The sequence below is a fragment of the Muntiacus reevesi genome, chromosome 21, assembly GCF_963930625.1.
Source record: "Muntiacus reevesi chromosome 21, mMunRee1.1, whole genome shotgun sequence".
NCBI lineage: Eukaryota > Metazoa > Chordata > Mammalia > Artiodactyla > Cervidae > Muntiacus > Muntiacus reevesi.
Window position 1 is genome coordinate 40,223,052 of NC_089269.1, and position 18,796 is coordinate 40,241,847.

The window sequence follows — 18,796 nt, forward strand, 5'->3', positions numbered from 1 at the left end:
TTTGGTTTTGGAATATAGAATTAAGCAGGGCAAAGGGTAATAGAGTTTTGCCAAGAAAAGAGTGGTCAAAGCAAACACCCTCTTCCAACAACACAAGAGCAGACTCTTATGTGGACCAATGAGAGTTGGACCAGATAGCCAACACCAAAATCAGATTGATTATATTCTTTGCAGAAAAAGATGGAGAAATTTTATATAGTTAGCAAAAACAAGATCAGGGACTGACTGTGGCTCAGACCATGAACTCCTTATTGCCAAATTCAGACTTAAATTGAAGAAAGTGGAGAAAACCATTAGATCATTCAGGTATGACTAAATCAAATTCCTTATAGTTATACAGTGGAAATGAGAAATAGATTTAAGGGACTAGATCTGATAGACAGTACCTGATGAACTATGGACAAAGGCTCAGGACACTGTACAGGAGACAGGGAGCAAGACCATCCCCAAGAAAAAAGAAATGCAAAACAGCAAAACGTCTGTCTGAGGAGGCTTTACAAATAACTTGGAAAAGAAGAGAAGTGAAAGCAAAGGAGAAAAGGAAAGATATACCCATTTGAATGCAATGAGATCAAAAGAATAGCAAGAAGAGATAAGAAAGCCTTCCTCAGTGATCAATGCCAAGAAATAGAGGAAAACAATAGAATGGGAAAGACTAGAGATCTCTTCAAGAAAATTAGAGATACCAAGGGAACATTTCAGGCAAAGATGAGCTTAATAAAGGACATAAATTGTATGGACCTAACAGAAGCAGAAGATATTAAGAAGAGGTGGCAAGAATACACAGAAGAACTGTACAAAAAAGATCTTCACGACCCAGATAATCACGATTGTGTGATCACTCACCTAGAGCCAGACATCCTGGGATGTGAAGTCAGGCGGGCCTTAGGAAGCATAACTACAAACAAAGCTAGTGGAGGTGATGGAATTCCAGTTAAGCTATTTCAATTCCTAAAAGATGATGGTGTGAAATTGTTGCACTCAATATGTCAGCAAATTTGGAAAACTCAGCAGTGGTCACAGGACTGGAAAATCAGTTTTCATTCCATCCCAAAGAAAGGCAATGCCAAAGAATGCTCAAACTACTACACAATTGTATTCATCTCATATGCTAGTAAAGTAATGCTTAAAATTCTCCAAGGCAGTCTTCAGCAATACGTGAATCATGAACTTCCAGATGTTCAAGCTTGTTTTAGAAAAGACAGAGGAGCCAGGGATCAAATTGCTGACATCCATTGGATCATCTAAAAAGCAAGAGAGTTTCAGAAACATCTATTTCTGCTTTATTGACTATGCCAAAATCTTGGACTGTGTGGATCAAAATAATCTGTGGAAAATTCTGAAAGAGATGGAAATACCAGACCACCTGACTTGCCTCTTGAGAAACCTGTATGCAGGTCAGGAAGCAACAGTTAGAACTACACATGGAGCAACAGACTGGTTCCAAATCGGGAAAGGAGTCCGTCAAGGCTGTATATTGTCACCCTGCTTATTTAATTTACATGCAGAATACATCATGAGAAATGCTGGGCTGGAAGAAGCACAAGCTGGAATCAACGTTGCCGAGAGAAATATCAATAACCTTAGATATGCAGATGATGCCACCCTTATGGCAGAAAGTGAAGAAGAACTAAAGAGCCTCTTGATTAAAGTGAAAGAGGAGAGGGAAAAAGTTGGGTTAAAACTCAACATTCAAAAAACTAAGATCATGGCATCCAGTCCCATCACTCCATGGCAAATAGATGGGGAAACTGGAAACAGTGGCAGACTTTTTTTTTTTTTTTTTTGGGGGGGGGGTCTCCATAGTCACTGCAGATGGTGACTGCAATCATGAAATAAAAAGACACTTGCTCCTTGGAAGGAAAGTTATTACCAACCTAGACAATGTATTAAAAAGCAGAGACATTACTTTGCCAACAAAGTTCCATCTAGTCAAGACTATGGTTTTTCCAGTGCTCATGTATGGATGTGAGAGTTGGACTGTAAAGAAAGCTGAGCACCAAAGAATTGATGCTTTTGAACTGTGTAGTTGGAGAAGACTCTTGAGAGTCCCTTGGATTGCAAGGAGATCCAACCAGTCCATTCTAAAGGAGATCAGTCCTGGGTGTTCATTGGAACGACTGATGTTGACGCTGAAACTCCAGTGGTTTGACCACCTGATGTGAAGAGCTGACTCATTTGAAAAGACTCTGATGCTGGGAAACATTGAGGGTAGGAGGAGAATGGAAGAGAACTGTACAACAGAGGATCAGTTGATTGGATGGCATCACCAACTCAATGGACATGAGTTTGGGTAAACTCTGGGAGTCAGTGTTGGAGAGGGAGACCTGGCATGCTGTGGTTCATGGGTCTGCAAATATTTGAATGCGACTGAATAACTGAACTGAGCTGAAGCCCTTTTACCTTATAGATCCTTATAACAATCCCATGTGATAGATGCAAATAATAATTACAATTTTCAGATGAGGATACAGAAGCTTAGAGAGTTTAAATATATTCTTAATACTGCACAGCTGGTTGCTGCAAATAGAAGTGATTTTCCTGAATGCTGAGCTGCATATCTCAGCCAGCTTGCTTTGTAGATTTGTTTTAATACTCTTTATAAATGGCATGAAATTATGTTGGTTTTTCTAGAATATTCTTGCTTGTATATGTTACCTTAACTCAATTAATTGTGCACTTTGCATACATAAGGGACTTCCCTGTAGCTCATACGGTAAAGAGTCTGCCTATAATGTCGGAGACCTGGGTTAATCCCTAGGTCAGGAAGATCCTCTGGCAAACTGAATGGCAACCAACTCCACTATTCTTGCTTGACAATCCCATGGACAGGGGGATCTGGTGGGCTACAATCCATCGGGTCACAAAGAGTCAGACACAACTGAGCGACTAATACAAACAAACGTTTTTCAGTGAACTGAGTATTCTTTTCTTGAAAGAAACAAATATTTCATGTCTCTAACCTAGTTTTATTGAATTTTGCCCATGTTAGGTTTCAAAGAAAGTATGAGCAAACACACACACCATCATGATATGAATGTGGGCTTCTCTTGTGGCTCAACTGGTAAAGAATCCACTTGCAGTGTGGGAGACCTGGGTTCCATCCCTAGAGAGAGGAAAGGCTACCCACTCCAGTTTTCCAGCCTAGAAAACTCCATGGACTCTATAGTCCATGGGGTCACAAAGAGTTGGGCATGACTGGATGACTTTCACTTCACTTCACTTCATGAGCAAACACACACACACACACCATCATGATATGAACACTTTAGCCATGTAAGATGAGGTGCTAACATTTCAAATGATTTTTGAAGAGCTAAGGATTAAGTGTGGGTTATCACTTAATAGCACATTCATCTCCTCAGCCTTCTCTGGGAAAGAACTGATAGACTAATGATGAAGTGGAGCAGGACTTATGGGATCTTCCCAGGACACCCCCACCCATGTCCTCTGCCTACCTCTTCTCTGTAGGAAAAAAATAATAATAATAACTTCAGTCAAGGAATGAGTTTAATCACAGAAGTGAAAAAGGGCAGGGACAAATAAAAAGCAGTCAAATAGGACAAAATAATGATTAAAGTGAAAAAATCAAAGTGTTAATTGCTCAGTCTGTCTCACTTTTTGCGACCTCATGGACTGTAGCCCACCAGGCTCCTCTTTTCATGGAATTTTTCAGGCAAGAATACAGGAGTGGGTTGTCATGCCCTTCTCCAGGGGATCTTCCTGACCCAGGGATCAAACCCAGTTCTCCTGTGTTGCAGGCAGATTCTTTACTGACTGAGCCATCTGGGAAGCTCCAAAATAGTTTAATCATTAAATAAAGTTAAGAACATTTAGTTCCTCCTCACGGACTGTAGATAATATTCTGAGCCATATCCTTTGGGCTATTTTGTAGATACTAAAATCCCCACGAGGTGGAGAGGTCAACTATAATACATGATGATCCATTGTAGCCATAACATAAGTAAGTAAGTCAGTCAAAGTCACTCAGTCATGTCTGACTTTTTATTACCCCATGGACTATAGAGTCCATGGAATTTTCCAGGCCAGAACACTGGAGTGGGTAGTCTTTCTCTTCTACAGGGGATCTTCCAACTCAGGGATTGAACCCAAGTCTCCTGTAATGCAGGTGGGTTCTTCATAACCTGAGCCACAAAGGAAGCCCAAGAATACTGGAGTGGGTAGCCTATCCCTTCTCCAGCGGATCTTTCCTACCAAGGAATCAAACTGGGGTCTCCTGTATTGCAGCCATAGCATAAACTGCCATAATTCTGAAATATTCCCATTTCTCAAGGAAATGGGAACAAATTGACCCTAGAACTGAAGTTTAACTATGCTGAAAAGAATCACTATGAAGCCAATGAGAGCACTGCATGACCAATTTCAAGATGACTTATCTTTGTAATATAGAATCAAGAAATCAAACAGAAAAAAACTAAAATATCAAAGTGCTGAAAAAAGTGTATATATATATATATATATTATAGAATCAAGAAAAAATCAAAATATCAATATATATAGATTATATATATATATATATATATATATATAAAGTCTACATATATACATATGTATGTATATATATATGTGTGTGTGTGTGTGTGTGTATCTCTTTAAATTCTTGGGAATTTGTTAATCTGGCTTTGCTACTTTAGAAGTAACCCCGAGAAACTTTGTATTTCTAACACTTGAAAATAAAGACTGAACCAAATGAGACGGTCAGAAAGCCTTCTGAAGATCTAATAACATCACAGGAGGAAGGAACCCAGGGTGACAAATCTGTACTTTTTGCTAGTCAATAGCAGTTTTGAACATAGGCATCTCTATCTTGAAAGAAAAAAAGAAGAAAAAAGAAAAAGATTCATATGAGATTTTTTTTTTAGCCTTTTTGAATATACTAAACCATCTTTATTTGGTTATTTCTATTGACTTTATAATCTTACTGACTCAGTGAAAGAGTTCAAGAAAACAATCTTAGCACAACAATGCAACTTGAATCAGCAAAGTAATGAATGTGTTGTTCTGTCAAATCCTATTGCCACAATAGCTCTGTCAATTTATTTGAAAAATATACAAGCCTGGAGTCTCAGCACCACTTAACAGCGGAGGAGAACAGAGTTTATACAGTGAGATACAAATCTTCTATACCATTAGTTCAATATATTTCTGCATAGCAGCTTTTCAAAAATTGGAAGCATATTTTGGCACCATGCTGTTTCAAAATAACAACAAGAGCTGTAAGATATATGTTGAAATCTGTCAGAGCTTAGAAACACTGCTTTTGATTTCTTTCCCATAGAACTTCCGCCTGCTTGGCTAGCTTCTTTTTCTCTATATCATTTATAAAGTTTGCATTGAAAATATCACCAGGTAGACTTAAAGTTTACTGTGTACATGTGTGATGCACAAAACTTTGAGCAGGGAGAATAAATCAGTTTTAAATTAATAATGTGCAGACATATTATAGAAGGGCAGGCTTTATATCTTACAAGAGAGCAGGAAAAAAAATAAAGCAACTAAAAAACAGTACCACCTGGAACATCACCTTCAGAGTACCAAATAAGCATTGTTTATATTTTGTTCTTTTGAAAGAAGGAGTATGCAAATGACTGAAGGTGAGTAGTTTAAAATTAAATTCAAAAATTTAAGTAAATAATTCTCACTTGACACTCTTTCTACTGAGTAACACTGTTAGAAAATAATGCTATAATTTATAACTTAATAAAATACCCTTGTATATTAATGATGCAGATATCATTATGTGGATGTAAAATTGGATACTATCTGTTTTCAAAAATTATGCTAGTTACTTACTTACATATGTTCATTTGAATTGTCACATTAGCTCATTTTAAGTTTGTTTTTTTTTTCTCTTCTCTTTCTGATGAGGAATCTGAGACTCCAAGAGAGTTGAAAATCACATAACTAAAAAGAAAATAATTTCTTTTATTTCAATAGAATTTTTTATATTTGCAGAAGTAGCTACTGATGATATTACCAGTACTCTTAAGAAGAATGCTCAGGATAAAATTCTCAAGTTTGAGATAATGTTTCACTGTCAAATATGGGATATTAAATATAATATAATAGCTAATGCTATTTTCTTAATAAACAATATTTTTGTGTCAAATATATAAACAAATAAGAGTGCTTATTGATCGTATAGTGAAATAGCCTAAAAACCCAACTAGTTAATTTTTAGCTATGTCTTATGGAATATAAAATATATTTTGGAATAATCTCTTGAATATGAGTGAGACTTTCATCCATTTGATTGGAAATAAAGGAAAATGTAAGAACATTTGTACTCACTCAGCTGAGAATAATGGCAGAACTTCAATCACATAACATGGAAGAGAAGCAATTCACTCAGGAATGAGTGGGGCCAGATTAAAGTTAACACAGTGTAGAATACACTCTTCCAGAGAAGAGAAGTTGCATGATGCATGCCAACTTTGTCTAATCTTTTCTTGTCTGGTGGAATGGCAGGAGGACTCCCCAGGATTGAAGGCAAATATAAAGCAGCAGAGGGCATGGTGTCATGAAAAGAGAAGGTCTTTGGTTCATTTAGTGTGTGGGAAAGAGAAAGTCCTAGAAATCTTTTCAGATAAATGAAGCTGATGAGATCTAGCAGATTATAACAGGTTCAAGCAAGGGATCTGGGCTACAGGAAAAAAGAAAAAGAAAGAAAGAAAGAAAAGTTAAAGAGGTAGCAGAAAACTGAAATGTTCCATCAGAAACCAAGGTGAGATCTCTTTTAAATGTTACTGAGTGTATAGATGCCCAAGTCCACTCATAGCCATAAGAGACTGGAATTTAGAATCTTAGACAAATTCCAGGATCAGCTGGAGTTTCCAACAATCTATCTGAACAATGCCCATCTGCTAAGGAAATGGATGAGTCCATTGAAAGTATACATTCCTAAGTAGAGGACAATCTGAAGCATTGCAAACCCTCTTAATGTAAAACAAATTTCAAATGTTATCTAAAAGACTCAAGACATTCAGACACTTGCCATCAGAGACTTCTGAACTTGCTCACTTCAGGGAAAAAGCATCTTAAAAAAATAATGCTTTCTATATGTGATAAGAGTAGTTTCTATAGCTAGCCTATGGTCTTTGGTGTCTTCTATAAAGTCTAACAAAACAAAACAAAACATATCATCCAGAAGAGGATGAAATTGAAGAAAATTTATTGAATCTTGATGAGCAAATTAATTTATCTATGCTAGTAAATGTATTTTCCATTAATCAATTGTTTACTTAGAAAAATTCATTGAGTATCCAATATATTCTAGACTATGTACAGATTTATGGAGGAAAAAAATGATAAAGCTTAGTCAATTTTCTGAAAAGTTAGAACTGTTCTGTTGTTCAGTTGTTAAGTTGTGTTCAACTCTTTAAGACCTAATGGACTGTAGCACACCAGGCTCTTGTGTCCTTTTCTATCTCCCAGGGTCTGCTCAGATCCGTGTTCATCGAGTCAGTGATGTTATGTAACCATCTTATCTCCTGACATGCCTTTATCCCTTTGCCTTTAATCCTTCCCATCATTGGTATCTTTTCCAAAGAGTTGGTTCTTCACACAGGTGATCAAAGTGTTGCAGTTTCAGCAACAGACCTTCCAACGAAGATTTAGGGTTCATTTCCTTTAGAATTGACTCGTCTTATTGCCTTGCTGCCCTCAAGAGTTCTTCTCCAGCACCCAAATTCAAAAACATCAAGTTTTTGGTGCTCAACCTTCTTTACCGTCTAACTCTCACATCCATTTATAACCACTGGAAAAACCATAGCTTGGACTACAGGGACTTTTGTCAGCAAAGTGATGTCTCTGCTTTTTAATATGTTGTGTCATAGCTATCCTTCCAAGGAGTCAGTGTCTTTTAATTTCATGGCTGCAGTCACTGTCTGCATTGATTTTATAGTCCAAGAAAAGAAAGTCTGTCACTGCTTCTTCTTTTCCTCCTTCTATTTGCCATGAATTGATGGGACCAGATGCCATGATCTAAGTGTTTTGAATGTTGAGTTTTGTTTTGTTTTATTTTTCATTTATTTTTATTAGTTGGAGGCTAATTACTTTACAATATTATAGCAGTTTTTGTCATACATTGACACGAATCAGTCATGGATTTACATGTATTCCCCATCCTGATCCCCCCCTCCCACCTCAACAGCTTTTACACTCTCCTCTTTCACCTTCATCAAGAGACTGTTTAGTTCCTCTTTACTTTCTGCCTTTAGAGTGGTATTGTCAGGCAAGTGTATGCTCCTCGGTTCTGTCTCATCACAACAAAGATTTGGAGCGATGGACATTAGAGCCCTTGGTACGTCACAGGTCTCAGGTCTTGGACAACCGTGTTATAGCTCTTAGACAAATCAGTGTTGCAGCTCTATTTTATTTAAAAGATAGCAGGAGAATTCATCCTCGAAGCATGAGGGCATGCCAACCCAAAGACGCGCGGAGAAGAGAGTGGAGAAGTGCATCAGTTCGAATGAGAGAGAAAGAGAGCGTTTTGGCTCCTCTTTTTTGTTTTTTCCTCCCCCTGGGCCTGCCCTATGCAAATTGGGCTAGCCAGAAATGCTCTTTGTTATACTTGAAGTCCTCACTCCAGTCCTTGGACCTTCTTTTGTTCTATTTTTGCGGGCTTTTCCCTTCCTTGTCTTTTAACCACTGCCATTTTGGACTCCTGTTTCCTATTCTAACTTTCTAACAGTATCATGTGCATATCTGAGGTTGTTGATTATTTCTCCCTGCAATCTTGATTCTAGCTTGTGATTCATCCACTCTAGCATTTCCCATGATGTACTGTGCATTAAAGGAAAATAAGCAGAGTGACGATATATAGTCTTGTTGTACTGTTTTCCTAATTTTGAAGCAGTCAGTTTTTCCTTGTTTGGTTCTAACTGTTGCTTCATTACCCAAATATAGAACCATTCTAGTGTGAGTAGAATTGTTAAGTTGAATTTCCCTTTTTCAGTAAGAAAGTTAATAGCAAAATTTTGGTGACTTCTCTGATATTGTAGTCCCACCCACAACTTTGAATTGCAATTTTTTTTTTCCATAAAACAATGAATCAGGAAAGTAATCTTCCTATCTAACCTAAATGGTATATAAATGCTAGGCAATATTGTTAGGGCTTTAAAGACTACAGCATTATGAATATTAATTCATAGCAACATTATTTGTCATAGTCAAAAGTGCAAATAGACCAAATATTTTTACACTGATGGATGGATAAATACAACATATTATATCCATACAATGGAATATGTTGTGCTCAGTCATTTCAGTCATACCTGAAATGTATGAAATTTCTGAAATACTCTTTGCAACTCCGTGGATTGTAGCTTGCCAGGCCCCTCTGTCCCTGGAATTCTCCAGGCAAGGGCACTGGAGTGGATTGCCATGTCCTCCTCCAGGAGTCTCCCCAACCCAGGGATCAAACCTGTGTTTCTTATGGCTCCTGCATTGGTAAACAGTTTCTTTACCATTAGCCCCTCCTGGAAAGTCCAATGGAATATTACACAGAAATAAAAATGAGTAAAGTACCAACTTATTCTACAATATAGATGGATCTTGATAACATTATGCTAAGTAAAAGAAAACAATTGAAAAATACCACCTATTATAATATTTATTTGAAATTTCAAAATAAGCAAAGTTGTAAGAGTCGGATATTAGATTAGAGGTTGCCTCCAGCCTAACAGTTTGGGGGGAAGGGAGAGATGACTATTAAATGGTGTAGAGTTACTTTTGGGGGAGGGGGTGATGAAAATGTCCTAAAATTGATTGTGGCAATATATGTAAAATTTATAAATACACTAAAAAACATGAATTTGTACAAATTGAATTAGTGAGCTGTTTGGAATATGAATTATAGTTCAGTTAAACTGTAAACACACACACACAATGTTAAAGATTCTTTAGCCTCAATATGTTATTTAAGTCCCAAATATTCAATTTACCAGATTATGATCTTGCTTCCCTGGTGGCTCAGATGGTAAAGCGTCTGCCTGCAGTGCAAGAGACCCAGGTTCAATCCCTAGGTTGGGACGATCCCCTGGAGAAGGAAATGGCAATGCACTCCAGTACTCTTGCCTGGAAAATTCCTTGGTCTGAGGAGCCTGGTAGGCTACATACAGTCCGTGGGGTCGCAAAGAGTAGGACACGACTGAGCAATTTCACTTTTACTTTCAAAGTTACTTAATCTCCTGTGTCATATGTTCATAGTCTTGTAAAATGGGTATAAAAAATAGTGCTGACATTATATAGAAGTATCAGTTCAGTTCAGTTCAGTCGCTTAGTCATGTCCGATAGTGAACATTTAAATAAATTGATAAGTATATACAAAGAATTGACAAGCTGCTAAATTGCGTCAGTTTTGTCTGACTCTGTGTGACCCCATAGACATTAGCCTACCAGACTCCATCATCCCTGGGATTCTCCAGGCAAGAACACTGGAGTGGGTTGCCATTTCCTTCTCCAATGCATGAAGTGAAAAGTGAAAGTGAAGTCACTCATTTGTGTCCAACTCAGCGACCCCATGGACTGCAGCCTACTAGGCTCCTCCGTTCATGGGATTTTCCAGGCAAGAGTACTGGAGTGGAAGAATTGACAAGAATGCCTGACATATTCTTGCCAGGTATATTTGGTACTGCTGCCGGTATTATTATTTTAACAGCACTACAAGTAGTGTAATAAAAGTATTTATCATCATTATAATTATTGCTGTTATAAATACAACCTAATTTATTTAACCCATGAAAATAGTATCTGATCTCCTCTCAGTAATTTAACTATTCCCTTCATTAGTTAAATTGTAGTCACATGTTTATCTAAAGCCTGTCAATATATTTTAATCAGTTATATAAAAAAGTCTTATGACTTAAGTTCATATTTCTTTATGAAAAGATTAACGTTTGATGTGAAATAGGGAGCTGCATATTTTCCTACTAAGGCAATGAAAATATTATGTGCACACCCTACTCAATTAAACCCAACCTACTGAGCTGGCTAATGGCTCTCATTGCACCACAGCTCACTATATATTTCCAAGTAGGATGGCAGAGTTATAATGTCAGTTATATGGTAAGAATATGGAATAATAACACACCACTAAGAGACTGACTATAACCACTTAATTTTTTCACATAAAATACTCAGGATATAGTCCCTCCAAAGGGAAAAAAGAAAAATCTTTAACTATTATAGCTTCTACCCTCTTTTTTTTTTTATTTTCATATCTCTGTAAGTCTTGACTTAGGCTAAATGCATCATTAATCTCTAATATATCCACCTAAGAGCACAGTTAAAGTCATATAGAATAATGAGTGGCATTACAAGGAATACAAAGTAACACAGTCAAGAATAGATTCAGTGATTCCATATGTTGCATAATTACACACACCCACTCACTGGCACTCACTGTGCCAGTTCTAGAAAAAATTTAATTTGTTGCTGAATAAGAACCAGCATATTTATATTAATTTGGAAACAAAATAAAAATCTTCAGGTTAGCTTGTAAAGTGGAATCTTTTTAGGCATGAACTGTACCACCAAGTTTTATATTCATGTTTTATTTCTTCAAGTCTTACTGTGATTTCAAAGAAATTCAGCTTTAGTTATAGATATGCTTTTTACTTATAGGGTAACAGTGGGTGAAATCTTAATCTCTGGGCCTCTCAGTTTCCCAAACTGTTATATATAGGATGTTGATTATTTCACTGAGTCTCAATCTTCACCCAGAGTTATGTGGAGCAAACCCTGAGATCGACACACACACAGAGATATGCTTCAGATGGTTTGAAATACCACATATTTCAAATACACATTGAAATATGTGCAGCCAGAATTGGGAAGTTACTGGGCAAATAATCTTAGTAGTCTCCTGATTCTATAAGCCTAAAGTTTTCTATGTGGGTGTATACCCTGACTCAGTTCTCAATTGTAACATAGCATTAGCTTATAGAAAAGTAGGTTTAAGTGATTAGTAATTATAGTTGAAAAAATCTTACTAATTTGATATCACATACACAAAAAATCAAAGAAAAAGCTATTTTATCATCTTACATTAACACACAAAAAATGCTTCAGTACAGAGAAGAAATAAAACAAGCCAGTTCAAAACAAAGACAACACAAAAATCTACCATCAATACATTATATTTTTCTCACTGTGCATGATATACTTATAAAAATTAGTGCCACCCTTTGCTAGGGAAAAAAAAAAAAAAAACAACTTACACCAAATATTTAAAGATGGTATGTACTGTATTCTGCTTTCATAATCCAGTAGAATTGGAAAATAATTAAGTTGATGATAGAACTTTCATCTACTTAGAAATTCTGAAACACATCAGTGAAAAATCCTCAAGAAATATTCTTGTTTTTGAGGAGCTTATGTATGGGATTGGGCCAAATTATTCAAGAATTCAAAACTCTATGTGGAAAATGTGGTAAGTGCTATGGAAGACTAGATTAAATTAAGGAGAATTGAAAGTGATACTGTATTAGATTTCTGTTGACAAATAACAAAATACCATAAACTTAGTGGCTATAAACAGCACAAACATTTTGATTGTGAACATGGCTTAGCTGGGTCATCTGATTTGAGTCATAGAAGGCTACATCCAAGGTTCAGTTGGGCTTCAGTGTCCTTTGAAACTTGGTTTCTCTTCCAAGCTCATTAATTATTGGCCTAGTTCAGTTCTCTGCAATTTTTAAGACTGAGGACTTTAGGTTCAAATATCTTCTTCTACAACATGGAAGTGTTCTTTAGTCTCACTAGATTATCTATGGTTTCAAATCTCTCTCTTCAAAGAAAGATTGAAAATGAAAGGGTTAGTTGCTCAGTCGTGTCTGACTCTTCCTGACTCCATGGACTGTAGCCCGCCAGGCTCCTCTGTCCATGAGATTTTCCAGGCAAGAATACTGGGATGGGTTTCCATTTCCTTCTCCAGAGGATCTTCCTGGCCCGGGAATCAGACCCAGGGATCAAACTCAGGTCTTTTGAATTTGCAGGCAGATTCTTTACCACCAGGGAAGCCCCAAAGAGAAAGATTAGACCCAATTTAAAGAGCTCACAAGATTAGATTGATTCTATACACTATAATCCCACCATTGATTCATTTGATGCTAACTAGATATAAAATTTAATTACATCGACAAAATTATTTTACCACTGTTATTTAATCTAACTTAACCCCATGGACAGAGAAACCCGGTCGGTTACAGTCCATAACGTAGCAAAGAGTTGAACACGACTGAGCAACTAACGCTTCACTTCAATCACAGGAGAAAAATCACATTAAAAAGTCTGGTCTATGCTCAAGGTGAAGAGAAAATAGAGGCAATGTACATAAGGGAGAAAGAACTCTGGGGAATCATCTTAGAATTCTGCCTATTACCTGTAGAGAATACTTTTCAAAACTGAATAGAAAGATCAGGTTTGCTGCTGCTGCTGCTGCTGCTGCTAAGTCGCCTCAGTCGTGTCTGACTCTGTGCGACCCCATAGACGGTAGCCCACCAGGCTCCCCCATCCCTGGGATTCTCCAGGCAGAAACACTGGATTGGGTTGCCATTTCCTTCTCCAATGCTTGAAAGTGAAAAGTGAAAGTGAAGTCGCTCAGTCTGTCTGACTTTTAGCGACCCCATGGACTGCAGCCCACCTGGATCCTCCGTCCATGGGATTTTCCAGGCAAGAGTACTGGACTGGGTTGCCATTGTCTTCTCCAAAGATCAGGTTTAAATGTGTACAAAACATGATCACAACTGAAGAAGCTAATCAAGCACATATCTTGAGGAATGTTACTCAAGCTTGACAGAATAGTCAAGTATGCATGGAGCAATGTGTTTGAGGAACATCAGAGAGGTCTGATCTTCTGGAACAGAGTGTGTAAAGAGGGAACGCTTTAGAGGATAAGTTCAGAAATGAAGCAGAATCTTGGAGGTTATTGCAAGGACTTTGGACTCATTTACTCTGAGTAAACGGGAAGACTTTTTTACTCAGAACTGCAAGGAATGAGTCAGGAAAATAGAAAAAGAGCATGGTATATGATTGCCTGAGAATATCAAAAGCCTTCTTGTTATTCATGGAGGTCAACAAATTTATATAGAGAATCATTGTTACGAATGTTCTTTTTCTTCCAGTACCAGACAACAGTAACAGTACAGGGTCAGATAAAGTGGAGAGATAGAAGCAATCAGGCTGGAGGTTATGCCAAGGGGAATAAGGAAATGAGATAATGGCAGACTAGACAGAGATAGAACAGAAATTAAATGCATTAGAGCGATTAAAATGATTAGCCATGGATTTTAAGCCGGGTGAACAAACAATGAATATGAGATATAGAAAAAAAGTAAGTGGTAGTAATAGAGTGATCTGATATGTAAAACTGGAATAAAACAAAAAAAAGGAATATGACAAGTAAAAATTTGGCATGCAAAATTTTAATATGATAAAAATATCAGTCCTCTGAAATTAATAATTATCTCTGATTTGAAAATATTGAAAATTAATTAGAATCACACCAGTACTTTTTTATTTGAACAAATTACCTGAAATATTTATAGAAAGAGAGATGTCTGCAGGATGTTTAAAAAGAAGACTACTAATGGGAAAAATTTCACATGCGGAAGGGCTATAAATATACTAAAATCAATTCAATGTTATATTTCAATAAAAATAAATAATTTGATCAGTGATACAGAAGAAATTATCTAGAAATAGGTGGCATTTATGTGATATTATTTATGTACAAAGCCATTTTATACACTGACAAGCAGTCCCAGTAAGCAACAAAATTAAAAAAAAAAAAAAAAAATGTGGCACCAGAAGGAGCCTCGGCCTGCTGGTGTCTGCCTCTGCAGACACGTCATACACATACCAGTTGTGGCTGCCATACTCCCCCCAGGCCTAAGCAAGCATCCTCTGGACACCAAGACCCAGCTCCACCCAGCTGCCTGCCTGCAGGCTCCTCTCCGTTTCTCCTTTGATAACCATAAGCTTGATTTCTATGTCTGTGAGTCTATTCCTCTTTTGTAAACAAGTGAATTATCATTTTTTAGAGTCTACATATCAATGGCATCATATGATATTTCTCTTTCTCCCTCTGACTTACTTCACTTAATGTCATCATCGATGGATGCATCCTTGATTACTAACCTAGAGTCAGACAACCTGGAGTGTGAAATCAAGTGGGCCTTAGGAAGCATGATTTCAAACAAAGCTAGTGGAGGTGATGGATTTCCAGCTGAGTTATGTCCATCCTAAAAGGTGACAATGTTAAAGTGCTGCACTCAATATGATAGCATATTTGGAAAGCTCAGCAGTGACTACAGGACTGGAAAATGTCAATTTTCATTCCAATTCCAAGAAGGCAATGCCAAAGAATATTGCACTCAATTTACATGCTAGCAAGGTCATGCTTGAAATCCTTCAAGTCAGGATTCAACTGTACATGAACCAAGAACTTCCAGATGAAGAAGCTGGGTTTAGAATAGGCAGAAGAATCAGAGATGAAATTGCCAACATACGTTGGATCATAGAAAAAGCGAGGGAATTCCAGAAAAACTTCTACATCTGCTTCATTGACTACATTAAACCTTTTGACCATCTGAATCACACAAACTGTGGAAAATTCTTAAAGAGATGGGAATACCAGACCACCTTACCTGCCTCCAAGAAATCTGTATGCAGGTCTAAAAGCAATGGTTAGAACCAGTCATGGAACAAAAAACAGGCTCAAAATTGGGAAATGAGTATGACAACGCTGTATATTGTCACTCTGTTTATTTAGCTTCTATGCAGAGTACATCATGTGAAATGCCTGGCTGGATGAAGCTCAAGCTGGAGTCAAGATTTGTGGGATAAATAGCAATGATGTCAGATATGCAGATGATACCACCCTTATGTCAGAAAGCAAAGAAAAACTAAATAGCCTCTTAATGAAGTTTAAAGAGGGGAGTGAAAAACTTGGCTTGAAACTCAACTTTCAAAAAACTAAGATCATGGCATCTGGTCCCATCACTTCATGGCAAATATATGGGGAAAAAGAAAAACAGTGATAGTCTTTATTTTCTTGGGCTGAAAAATCACTGTGGACGCTGACTTCAGCCATGAAAATAAAGATGCTTTCTTCTTGGAAGAAAAGTTACGACAAACTAGACAGTGTATTAAAAAGCAGAGACGAAATTTTGCCAACAAAGTTCTGTATAGTCAAAGCTATAGTTTTTTCCAGTAATCATGTATGGACGTGAGAGTTGGACCATAATGAAAGTTGAATGCTGAAGAATTGATGCTTTTGAATTGTGGTGCTGGACAAGATCCCTAAGAGCCCCTTGGACAACAAAGTGATCAATCTAATTAATCCTAAAGGAAATTACCCTGAATAATCTTTGCAAGGACTGACGATGAAGCTCCAATACTTGGGCTATCTGATGTGAAAAGCTGATTCAATGGAAAAGACCCTAATGAAGGGAAAGATTGAGTGCAGGAGGAAAAGGGAGTGACAGAGGATAAGATGGTTTTTGGCATCATTGACTCAATGTACATGTGTTTGAGCAAACTCTGGGAAATAGTGAAGGACAGGGAAGCCTGGCATGCTGCAGTCCATGGGGTCTCAAAGAACCAGACACGACTGAACAACAACAACAATCCTTATACATAAACCATCTCTTTTTTATGCATTCATCTGTCTATGGACTTTTAGGTTGCTTCATGTCTTGCTTATTGTAAATACTGCTACTATGAACTTTGGGGTGCATGTATCTTTTTGAATTAGAGTTTTCATCTTTGTCTGTATATAACCCCAAAATGGAGCTGCACAACTATATGATAATTCTATTTTTATTTTTTAAGAGGCCTCTATATTATTCTCCATAGTGGTTGCACTGATTTGCATTCCACCAACAGTGTAGGAAGACTCCCTTTTCTCTACATCCTCTCAAAAGTATTTATTATGTATAGACATTTTAGTGATATGGCCATATGATTGGTGGTACCAGGTGATAGCTCTTTATAGTTTTGTTTTGCATTCCTCTAATAATTAGTAATGTGGAATTTCATGTCATACACCAACTGGCCATCTGTATGTCTTTGGAGAAACATCTGTTTAGGTCTTCTGCCCATTTATTGGCTGGATTGTTTTTGTTAAAACATAACTTTTAACTTATATTACTTTGATGGGTGAGAGATATTGATGAACAATATAGAAAATGTAAAGTGACACATAATGAAAAGAAGAGAAAAATTTGTATGTAAAAGTAACATGTTGCATAACTCAATGTAAATAAAATTATTTTAAAGAATAACTAAAAAAGATGATGAGATGAATTCTTCTTTAGTATTTATATGACAATTTTCACATGGGGGATATATGAAAATATATTATTTTCCCAGACAGATACAAACTGCAAAACAAAAAACTTGCTTTTTTTTTTTAATACTAATGATACATTTCCCAGAAATTATGAGCTTGGTAACTTCATTAATCCATGAGTTTCTTTCTTTTCCAAGTAATTGTGAAAATTTTTCAGTTTACATTTCATTATAATGTAGAAACTTTAAGCATGATACTGTTTTGTTGAAACATAGTTCATAAGTCATGACTTTTAGTATTTATTTTTTATTTTTATTTATTTTTCCCCAATTATTTTTATTAGTTGGAGGTTAATTACTTTACAATATTGTAGGGATTTTTGCCGTATATTGACATGAATCAACCATGAATTTACATGTGCTCCTCATCATGAACCCCCCTCCCACCTCCCTCCCCATCCCATCCCTCTGGGTCATCCCAGTGCACCAGCCCCGAGTACTTGTCTCATGCATCCAACCTGGACTGGCGACCTGTCCCACACTTGATAATATACATGTTTTGATGCTGTTCTCTCAGATGATCCCACCCTTGCCTTCTCTAGAGTCCAAAAGTCTGTTCTATACATCTGTGTCTCTTTTTCTGCTTTGTATATAGGGTTATCGTTACCATCTTTCTAAATTCCATATATATGTGTTAGTATGCTGTATTGGTGTTTATCTTTCTAGCTTACTTCACTCTGTATAATAGTCTCCAGTTTTATCCATCTCATTAGAACTGATTCAAATGAATTCTTTTTAATGGCTGGGTAATATTCCATAGTGTATATGTACCACTGCTTTCTTATCCATTCGTCTGCTGATGGGCATCTAGGTTGCTTCCATGCCCTGGCTATTATAAACAGTGCTGCGATGAATATTGGGGTACACATGCCGCCTTCCGATCTGGTTTCCTCGGTGTGTATACACAGGAGTAGGATTGCTAGGTCATATGGCAGTTCTATTTCCAGTTTTTTAAGAAATCTCCACACTGTTCTCCATAGTGGCTATACTAGTTTACATTGCCACCAACAGTGTAAGAGGGCTCCCTTTTCTCCTCACCCTCTCCAGCATTTATTGCTTGTAGACTTTTGGATAGCAGCCATGCTGACTGGCATGTAATGGTACCTCATTGAGGTTTTGATTTGCATTTCTCTGATAATGAGTGATGTTGAGCATCTTTTCATGTGTTTAACCATCTGTATGTCTTCTTTGGAGAAATGTCTGTTTTGTTCTTTGGCCCATTTTTTGATTGATTCATTTATTTTTCTGGAATTGAGTTGCAGGAATTGCTTGTATATTTTTGAGATTAATTCCTTGTCTGTTTCTTCATTTGCTATTATTTTCTCCCATTCCTAAGGCTGTCTTTTCACCTTGCTTATAGTTTCCTTTGTTGTGCAAAAGCTTTTAAGTTTCATTAGGTCCCATTTGTTTATTTTTGCTT